Genomic DNA, 8603 nt, shown 5'->3' with positions numbered 1-8603 from the left:
TGTTGCATATACAAGAGATGGAAAGAATATTGGAAAATATTCAAAGACTGATGAAAAACATGTTTTTGGAGTGCCAAGGCATTATGATAAGAAGAATTATGCAAATCTTCACAGTTTGCGATCATATCTCGTGAAGGTGGATCTGGCCAGGGTGGTCCATGCCTTAGTCACCTCCAGATTGGACTACTGTAATGCGCTCTACGTGGGGCTGCCCTTGAAAACGGCTCGGAAATTTCAGTTGGTCCAACGGGCAGCGACCAGGTTGTTAACTGGTGCTCCTTACAGGGAGCAGTCAACCCTCCTGTTTAAGGAACTCCACTGGCTGCCATTCATTTTCCGAACCCAATTCAAGGTGCAGGTTCTTACCTACAAAGCCCTGAATGGTTTGGGACCTGCCTACTTGCGTGACCGCATTTCTGACCCACATGATCTCTTGGATCATCTGGAGAGGCCCTATTCACGCTCCCACCTGCATCACAGGTGCGATTGGTGGGGACGAGAGAGAGGGCTTTCTCGGTGGTAGCCCTTCGACTCTGGAACTCACTCCCTAAGGATATCAGGCATGCCCCATCTCTGGCAGTCTTTAGGAGGAGCTCCAGGAGGAGCTCCAGGAGGAGTTCCAGTGTGCCTTTCCAGAATAATGAACCCTTAGCATTATGTCCTCCAAAGCACTTTATACCGATTTAGGACTGCTTGTATGTCTCCATTAACGCCCATCTCCATTACCTTGTTCATGCCTAGCATTCTTTTTTAAACTTTAATTACATTTGGCCCAGCCATAGATTTTAAATGTGCATTGTACTTTGTTTAATGTGTATGCTATTTGTGTATGAGATTTATTTTAATTGCCTTGTATTGTGTCTGTTATTGCTTGTATTGATGTATTGCGGGCTTGGCCTCATGTAAGCCACACCGAGTCCCTTGGGGAGATGGTAGCGGGGTATAAATAAAGTATTATTATTATTATTATTAGTTTGGGACTTATTCTTGACAAAGTTCACACATGGATGATTTGTGCAAAAAAGATAATTTTCTGCACTGAAAGCAGAATGCTTGCGTATTAAACAGCCTTGGCTGTGTGGAGAAATATTTCAATGTAGAAATATTAACTCATGTAGAAAATGTTTTCTTCACAGAAAAAAAGCTGTAATTGGATATTTATTGTGCAGAGAAAATAGTATTTTCTGAATAGTAAACAGCTTAATTAATATTTTGGAGATTGAAATATTTTTTTCCGTGCAGAAAATATCGTTTACTGCCCCAAATATGATATACAAAACAACCATATGTCAATTTTATGCAGAATAGCTCCTGAATGGCAAATAACCTTGAAAAAACCCTGCATGGTTTTTAGAGGATTTTGGTAGTAGGAAGAAAATTGCCAAAATTACTAATTGCTGTCCCCCAAGAATATTTATTAATTTATCATATCAGGAGTGAAACAAACAGTTGTATTGTGTTTAAAAACAGGAAGCAAAAAACCCCCCACAAAGTTTGCACACTTGGCATTCTATTAAATGTCCTTTGATCAGTAGCTGGCCACTTGGAGTGCCTCTGGTGTTGCTATAAGAAGGTCCTCCATTGTGCATGTGGCAGGGCACAGACTGCATTGTAGTAAGTGGTCTGTGGTTTTCTCTTCTCCACACTCGCCTGACATGGACTCCACTTTGTAGCCCCATTTCTTAAGGTTGGCTCTGCATTGAAACTTAGGTTAGATCTACACTGTTTTATATCCCAGGATCTGATCCCAGATTATCTGCTTTGAACAGGATTATATGAGTCTACACTGCCTGACAATCTGGGATAAGAAGATGATTTGGGATCAGATCCTGGGATCTAGGGCAGTGTAGATCCAGCTTTAGTGAAGAATTACATCCCTTCTATAGTTGTAAATAGAGAAATATTATGAAAGCATCATGGCCAGAATGCAATGCTGAAGGCTGCTTACACAGTGATTACAACTACGTAATTAAAACCAACTGCATTATCAGATATGTTAGGCTGGATCTACACTGCCATATAATCCAGATTGTCAAATCTGATAATCCAGATTATCTGCTTTGAACTGGGTTATATGAGTCTACACTACCATATAATCCAGTTCAAAGCTGATAATCTGAATTTTATTTGGCAGTGTAGATGGGGCCTTAGAAATTTTCTAATTAAAAGGGGCATTTAACCTAAAATGATTGATTGTAGTTAGAATTTCAGAACAAACTTATTTGTTAAGATAGTAATCACTTAAATGACACACCATGCTAAAGCAGCAACAGATTTCACATTTCCCAGTTGTTCTTTGCCAAAAATGTGTATTTTTTAAAAAAATGTTCATTTGTTAGACAACTTGATTTGAGGATTTTCATTGTTTAAGTTGCAAAAAAGTTGATTAAGGATCTTTCTTGGTGAATTACAAGGGCATAAATTTTGCAAATCACTTTTTTTTGTGTTATTATAGAGGCCACAATTCTGTTCTAGCAACCAAAATCCTGCCCCCATAGTGCCCCTTTCCAATGCACAGCTTGACCAAGAGTAGAGAGATGAGCTGGCATGAATTCAGTTGGTTTCCTCAGAGACATATTTGTGTTAGTTTGGAATATGTAAAAGCATCTTGCAGCACCTTAGAGACTGAGAGAATGAAGTTGGTACCATAAGCTTTCCTAGACAGAGGGCCCATTGACACAACTTGAAGTGGATTAGAAGTCCACATGAAAGTCCATATGATGTCCAGGGACTTCCAGTCCTTAATTTGGGGTAAATTGGGGTCTTCAATGTGAGGCGTTAACAAAAATGGGGAATGCTCCAGATTTTTGGCAAGTGAGCAGCCCTTCACTTCAGGCAGAGTGTGGATAGCAGGCTGGCTCTGATGCAAACTTACGTTTGTCCACAAGGGCTGATGCTGCCACCTCCTTTTCCTTGCACTCATGTGCGCAAGAAAAAGGGGATGGATCAGATCTATGTCACCTGTATTACTGTTTCTGACCAACTGCAGAGCTCTGGGAAAGCTCCTGGCCATTGTCGGGCACCTTTATGACATCATGTTAGCTAGAATGATGTCCACAATGGCTCCCAGCAACGGTCAGTGCCCTCCCAGAGCTTTGTTGTAGTGGTGTCAACAACAAGAAAGGCAAGGTGGTTGTTCATTGGGTCCACACCAGTTTTGGCCCAGCTGGATGATGTAGACTCTGCCCCATTGCTGCTGTGGGGTCTTTGGTCACATCTGGGGCAGTCTGGAATATTGCTATTCCAGTCTGACAACAGATTAAGCATCCAGTTCAGGTAAGTCATAAGTCTGCATGAGGTGAATTTGCTTTGGGTTAGATTTTTGTAGGGAGACTGCTTTTCCTCTCTAGCTGTTCTTCATCCCTCCTGAGGACTCCCTGGAAGTTTGTTGTAAAATGTTCAGCTATAAGTAAATAGCCAAGTACTTACAAGCTGAGTTTAGGGGGACTGTTTGGAGATGTAGATGCAACTATATGACATATGCGCCTCATTTAGTGTAGGATGCCTTATGTTTATTTTTTTGTTAATGATTAGAGTATGACAGGCTAACTAATTCCAAAGTTTGAACCAAGATGTCATAAAGGCATCTTGGGAGGGGGTTGGTCTCCTTTCCATTCAGTTAGCCCTAATGGATGTTCAGTACCAGCCCCAGAAAATTGAATTTTGAAGCTCTTCACACGGGGATCTATGCGTGATTCAATAAACTAAAGAAGTGGAAAGGAAAAGAGCATGAGATTATAAGGCAAGTGGAACAGGTAAGGAAAGTGGGTTCTGTGTGGTATGAATGAGAAATGGGACTTTAAAAAAAATCACACAGCTCTTTTCTACTCTCTCAGGCTCAAGAAAAGGGGGAGCAACAAGTGAAATCATGGAAGGCATTTTCCAGCTTCATTCTCTAATGCTTTTAGGGTAGACTTTCAATGTAAACACGACTGACAATTAAATATATATATGTAATAGTGATTCTTTCCATTTGTAACATCAATGATTTACACTAACTTGTTTCAGTGGGCTTAACTGTGCGTTGCAGTCAATCAGCTGCAATGCTTAAGTAAAGGGAACAGTCAACTGAAGAAAGAAAGGAAATGTAATGTATAGAGAAAGAGATCCAAACACTCAAAAACGAAAGAGACAGCATCAGTAGAAAACTTAAATTGGGAAGCAATGGAAAAACCCCAGCAAAACATGCTGCGTTACTCTAAGGCTGTATGGGAAATGTGCCCACTCCTTGCAACATAGTATATGAACCTGATGTCTGCCTAATACTATTGCTGATATTTTTAGGACAGCTTGTCTGTGAACTATGGGTGCATCTGCATTGTGGAATTAATGCAGCTTAAGACTTATTTAACTGCAATATCTCAGTGCTATGGAATCTCAGGAACTGAAATTTGTAGTGATTTCAGTTAGGATCACAGATAAAGGGTCTGTGCCCGATGCACTTCTGCTAAACCAGATCAGCCAGAAGAGAGAACAAAGCACTCTGTGACTGAAGGCAAATTGAAGACCCCAGTTTACCCCACATTAAAGACTGGAAGTCCCTAGGTGTCATGCGGAAATTTATTACAGTTTGGCCAAAAGGGATGCAGGTACCAAGTTTCCCCTCAAAAATGTACCAGCATACCTTCACAGAGAAATACATATTTTATATACTTTGACAGCTATTTCAACTTGCCTTCCCCTGATTGGCTGAGAAACATACTAGCTAGAATCCATACTTTGATTGGCTGGTGGTTCTTTTCACATCACGGGTCAGAGGAGGGGTTCCCCCTGGTGAGAAGAAGTACTGCTGAATATTGCAGAGTTTAAAGGTTGAGTCCATTGTGGGGATGCCTCTGTGGAAGGCACGAAACTGAAGAAGATGATGACGTGGGTATGCAGATGGTTCTTTGATTGACTTAATGTCCAGTTCCGAAGAAGACAAAGGTGCAGGGCACAGAAAATAAAATGTGATAATGCCAGATATTCAGAGGCTTCGCTACCTGTTCAAAAGCTTGATTTATTCTTCTTTGTTTAGCCTTGCCTTCCAAGAGACTTATAAGTCATGTGGCCAGCTAACCAGTGCAAAACACAGCCCTGATAAAGGGATTACTGGTCTTTCATTCACAAACAAAAGGGATTACATTTCCAGATTTGTGAGATTGCCGAACTGAACCATTTCCAGGGGTTATGTTAATAGAGAGGGCTGGGGGATGAGTACCTTCACAATATGTTTGATTTAACCTTACAATATGAATTAATACAGCATACAGTTAAAACAACATTGTTTGAATTTATTTGGGCCTTGCATTTTGCAATTGGGTAGCTTTCCCCAGGTTGTAATCATAGGGCCAACAACCTATCAATCTTCATTAGAGTCTTTAGATCTGCCCCTTTCCCCAGGTTTGGAGGAAAATGGGGACTTTTAGTTCAGTCTCACAGTTTGGAGCCTTACAGCAGGACGTGTGGGCTTTCTTTGTCCCACCTGTAAAAAGCTTCAAAAAAAGCTTTTGCTGGGGAAAAAGGAAAATACAGCCAGCTTTGCTGGAAAATAAAGGAATGGTTCCATGGCCTTCGTGGGACAAATCTACAGGACACCAGCTTGGCAGAGCTACAGCAACCATTGCCTGTTAAGGGGCCACTCGGGCTATCCATAACGCAGCTTGGAGCTGGGAGTTGGGGCCTCACGCCAGCAGGGTAAAGAAAGATTGCCCAAGGAGGGGTCAGAAGGTTTCCCTAAAGAAGATAGGAACAGTTTATCAAGCAGTTGCCTGTCCCTTTTTGGCAGATCGAAAAAGCTACCCGTTTTTCAAGATTATATAGAATTTAATTCATTTATTCGAAGATTTACACCTTAATAAAGAACTTTGTGTTGGGAAACCTATGGGACCCTTTATCTGAGGCACCCCGGCATCCCGTTGGGCATACAGAAAGCACGTCCTGTAAACATTGTCATAGGCCCAGCGCGCGACAGCACAAACATACACCAAAATATGATTCAGTACATTTATTGAATGGTTTAATTAGATAGTTTGGGGTACAATTGCTGCTAGGTCCTCCCAAGGATTTCAGCTGCTTTAGAAATCATACATATATTTGTGGAGTCTTCTGTTGGTCCAGATTAATTTGGAAAGGGGATACAGTGGCTCAATAACAGTTTTACAAGTTATTTAGCCTTCTCTGCCAACAAACTCCATCTCTCAGGATTCCCTAGCAATGAGCCATGACAATTAAAGTGGAGCCAAACTGCATTCATTCCACAGTGTAGATGCACCCTAGGAAAGGCAATGCATTAGCTTTTCCCACCAGGACGTTGCTTCTGTAGACGAGTGGGTGAAGATAAGAGAAAATGGTTTCTTTTTCCCTTCCCACAGAAAAAGAAGCACCACAAATGTCCCTTTACATCCTAGCCTGATAATATTTTATCCTCCAGAGTTTTGGGAACAGTTTTTTCTTTCTTTCACCACAGACCATTAACAATGTCTGTGTTGTCCAAAAGTAAACAATAATTTGCCTTTACTTTTTGACGAAATACCTGTTTCTTGTTTGGTACATACTTTATGGTGACGCATTGTTTCCTTCCTGACAAAAAGCCATGCGTGTGGGTGCCTTGCTTACCTCACTAACCTGTTGATCGCCACACAGAAGGTACAAATTGTGTCCTTTCAGCCAGAGAAGGGAAAGTGCCAAACCACGTTGAAATCAGAAGGGAGCTGCCAGAGTTTTCCATAATCTTGGACTACAGCCCAGGAGACCAGTACAAAAATGCAGAAGTAGTTAGTATTCAGTTATCACAGTGGGAGGAAAGGATGGCTGGAGTTTTCTGCTTCCCTATCAGCTCAGGCAAAAGCAATCTGTGGCAGCATCTCCTAACTGGTCTGTTTTCCCTCATTAATGCCTTTTCCTATCTTGCTCTGGTGCTAGGCCATGCATGTTCTGTTTTTCATTTATGAAACGCTGACTTGGCCCAAAAGCAAGACTTTCAATTGCATAGTAACTGCATTGTGATAATGTGCATTTTATTTACTTCATACTCTATACTTTATTGTGGCCTAAAGTGCTATGCATCTACAGCTATGTGAACATGAAATTGTACTAGGTATTTTAGTAAGACTCCTAACACTCTACCCAAATCTACAGTTTTCAGGAATCCTTTGTACCAAAATGAAAATATATAAATAAACTTAACCCAAAACAGAGTCATTATAAAAATAACACAAGAACTTATTCCTTTAATTAATTTAATTTAATTAATTTAATTTAATTAATTTAAAAGATTCCTTGTTAACTTGAGACTTTTAAATGAATTTCCCCTGGACTGCATCTGTGAAACACAATTTTTTGGTTGTTTAGTATTTTTATACAAGGAACATCATTTTACTATGTCATAATGGGATTTGACAGCTTATGGATTTTGGTATCCATAGGGATACTGGAAGTAAATTCTAGGGGAACATATACACAAACGTACCTACACACACACAAAGGTAGTGAAAGAAATCTATTCTTCAGAAAGGAAATTCTCTCCCGAAAGAGTTATCATGGGGAAAAGATGTCTCCACCATATATATATATATATATATATATATATATATATATATATATATGGTTTTGTGCATTTGTTGTAATTAATTTTTGTTTTTTGGCCTTTTATGTCTCTTCTGCTGTGTTTTTCAGTGTTTTTATGAGTGATGTTCACTCATTGGTCTGATAGGTGTATTGTGTTCAAACTTGGTGTCAAGTCGTCCAGTGGTTTTTCAGTTATGTTAATCCCACAAACGAACATTACATTTTTATTAATATAGATTATTTATATAATTCTCTAGGTCTGACTCATGACATGGGCAAAGAAGGGCCCAGCAAACATCTTTGACAGGCCATGGGGAAGATTTTATGGCTACACAATCCAGGCCAGTTGAATCTTAATATGAACAAGGTTAAAATAAGAAGAAAAAATGTATGAAGAAAACTGGATGAAGAGAGATTCAGATTGGCATTTATATATCTCTACATATATGTTTGTAAGCCACCTTTGGTCCAGTTGCGGAGAAAGGCAGAGTAAAATAAATAAAAAATAAATAGGTAAAGGTAAAGGTTTCCCCCTGACATTAAGTCCAGTCGTGTCCCACTCTGGGGGTTGGTGCTCATTTCCATTTCTAAGCCGAAGAGTTGGCATTGTCTGTAGACACCTCCAAGGTCATGTGGTCAGCATGACTGCATGGAGCACCGTTATCTTCCCACCGGAGCGATACCTATTGATCTACTCACATTTGCGTGTTTTTGAACTGCTAGGTCGGCAGAAGCTGGGGCTGACAGCGGTAGCTCATGTCGCTCCCCGGATTCGAACCTGCTACCTCTCGGTCAACAAGCTCAGTGGTTTAATAACAAATAAATACACACAGGTAGATAGACAGGTAGGTAGGAAGTATTCATTAGAGAGAGATGAACAGTATATCATTTATATATACACATTCTTTAAAACTTAATAGTAGTTCTGGTGGTTACTTAAAAGCTATATAAATTATAATGATGATCTAATCGGAATTCCAACCCCCACCTCTTAAAGTCCATTTAGGGCACTTCCAGACAGTCCCTATATCCCAGGATCTGATCCCAGGTTTTCT

This window comes from Anolis sagrei, chromosome 2, assembly GCF_037176765.1.
Source record: "Anolis sagrei isolate rAnoSag1 chromosome 2, rAnoSag1.mat, whole genome shotgun sequence".
NCBI classification, from domain to species: domain Eukaryota; kingdom Metazoa; phylum Chordata; class Lepidosauria; order Squamata; family Dactyloidae; genus Anolis; species Anolis sagrei.
Note: the sequence above shows the minus strand (reverse complement) of the source record.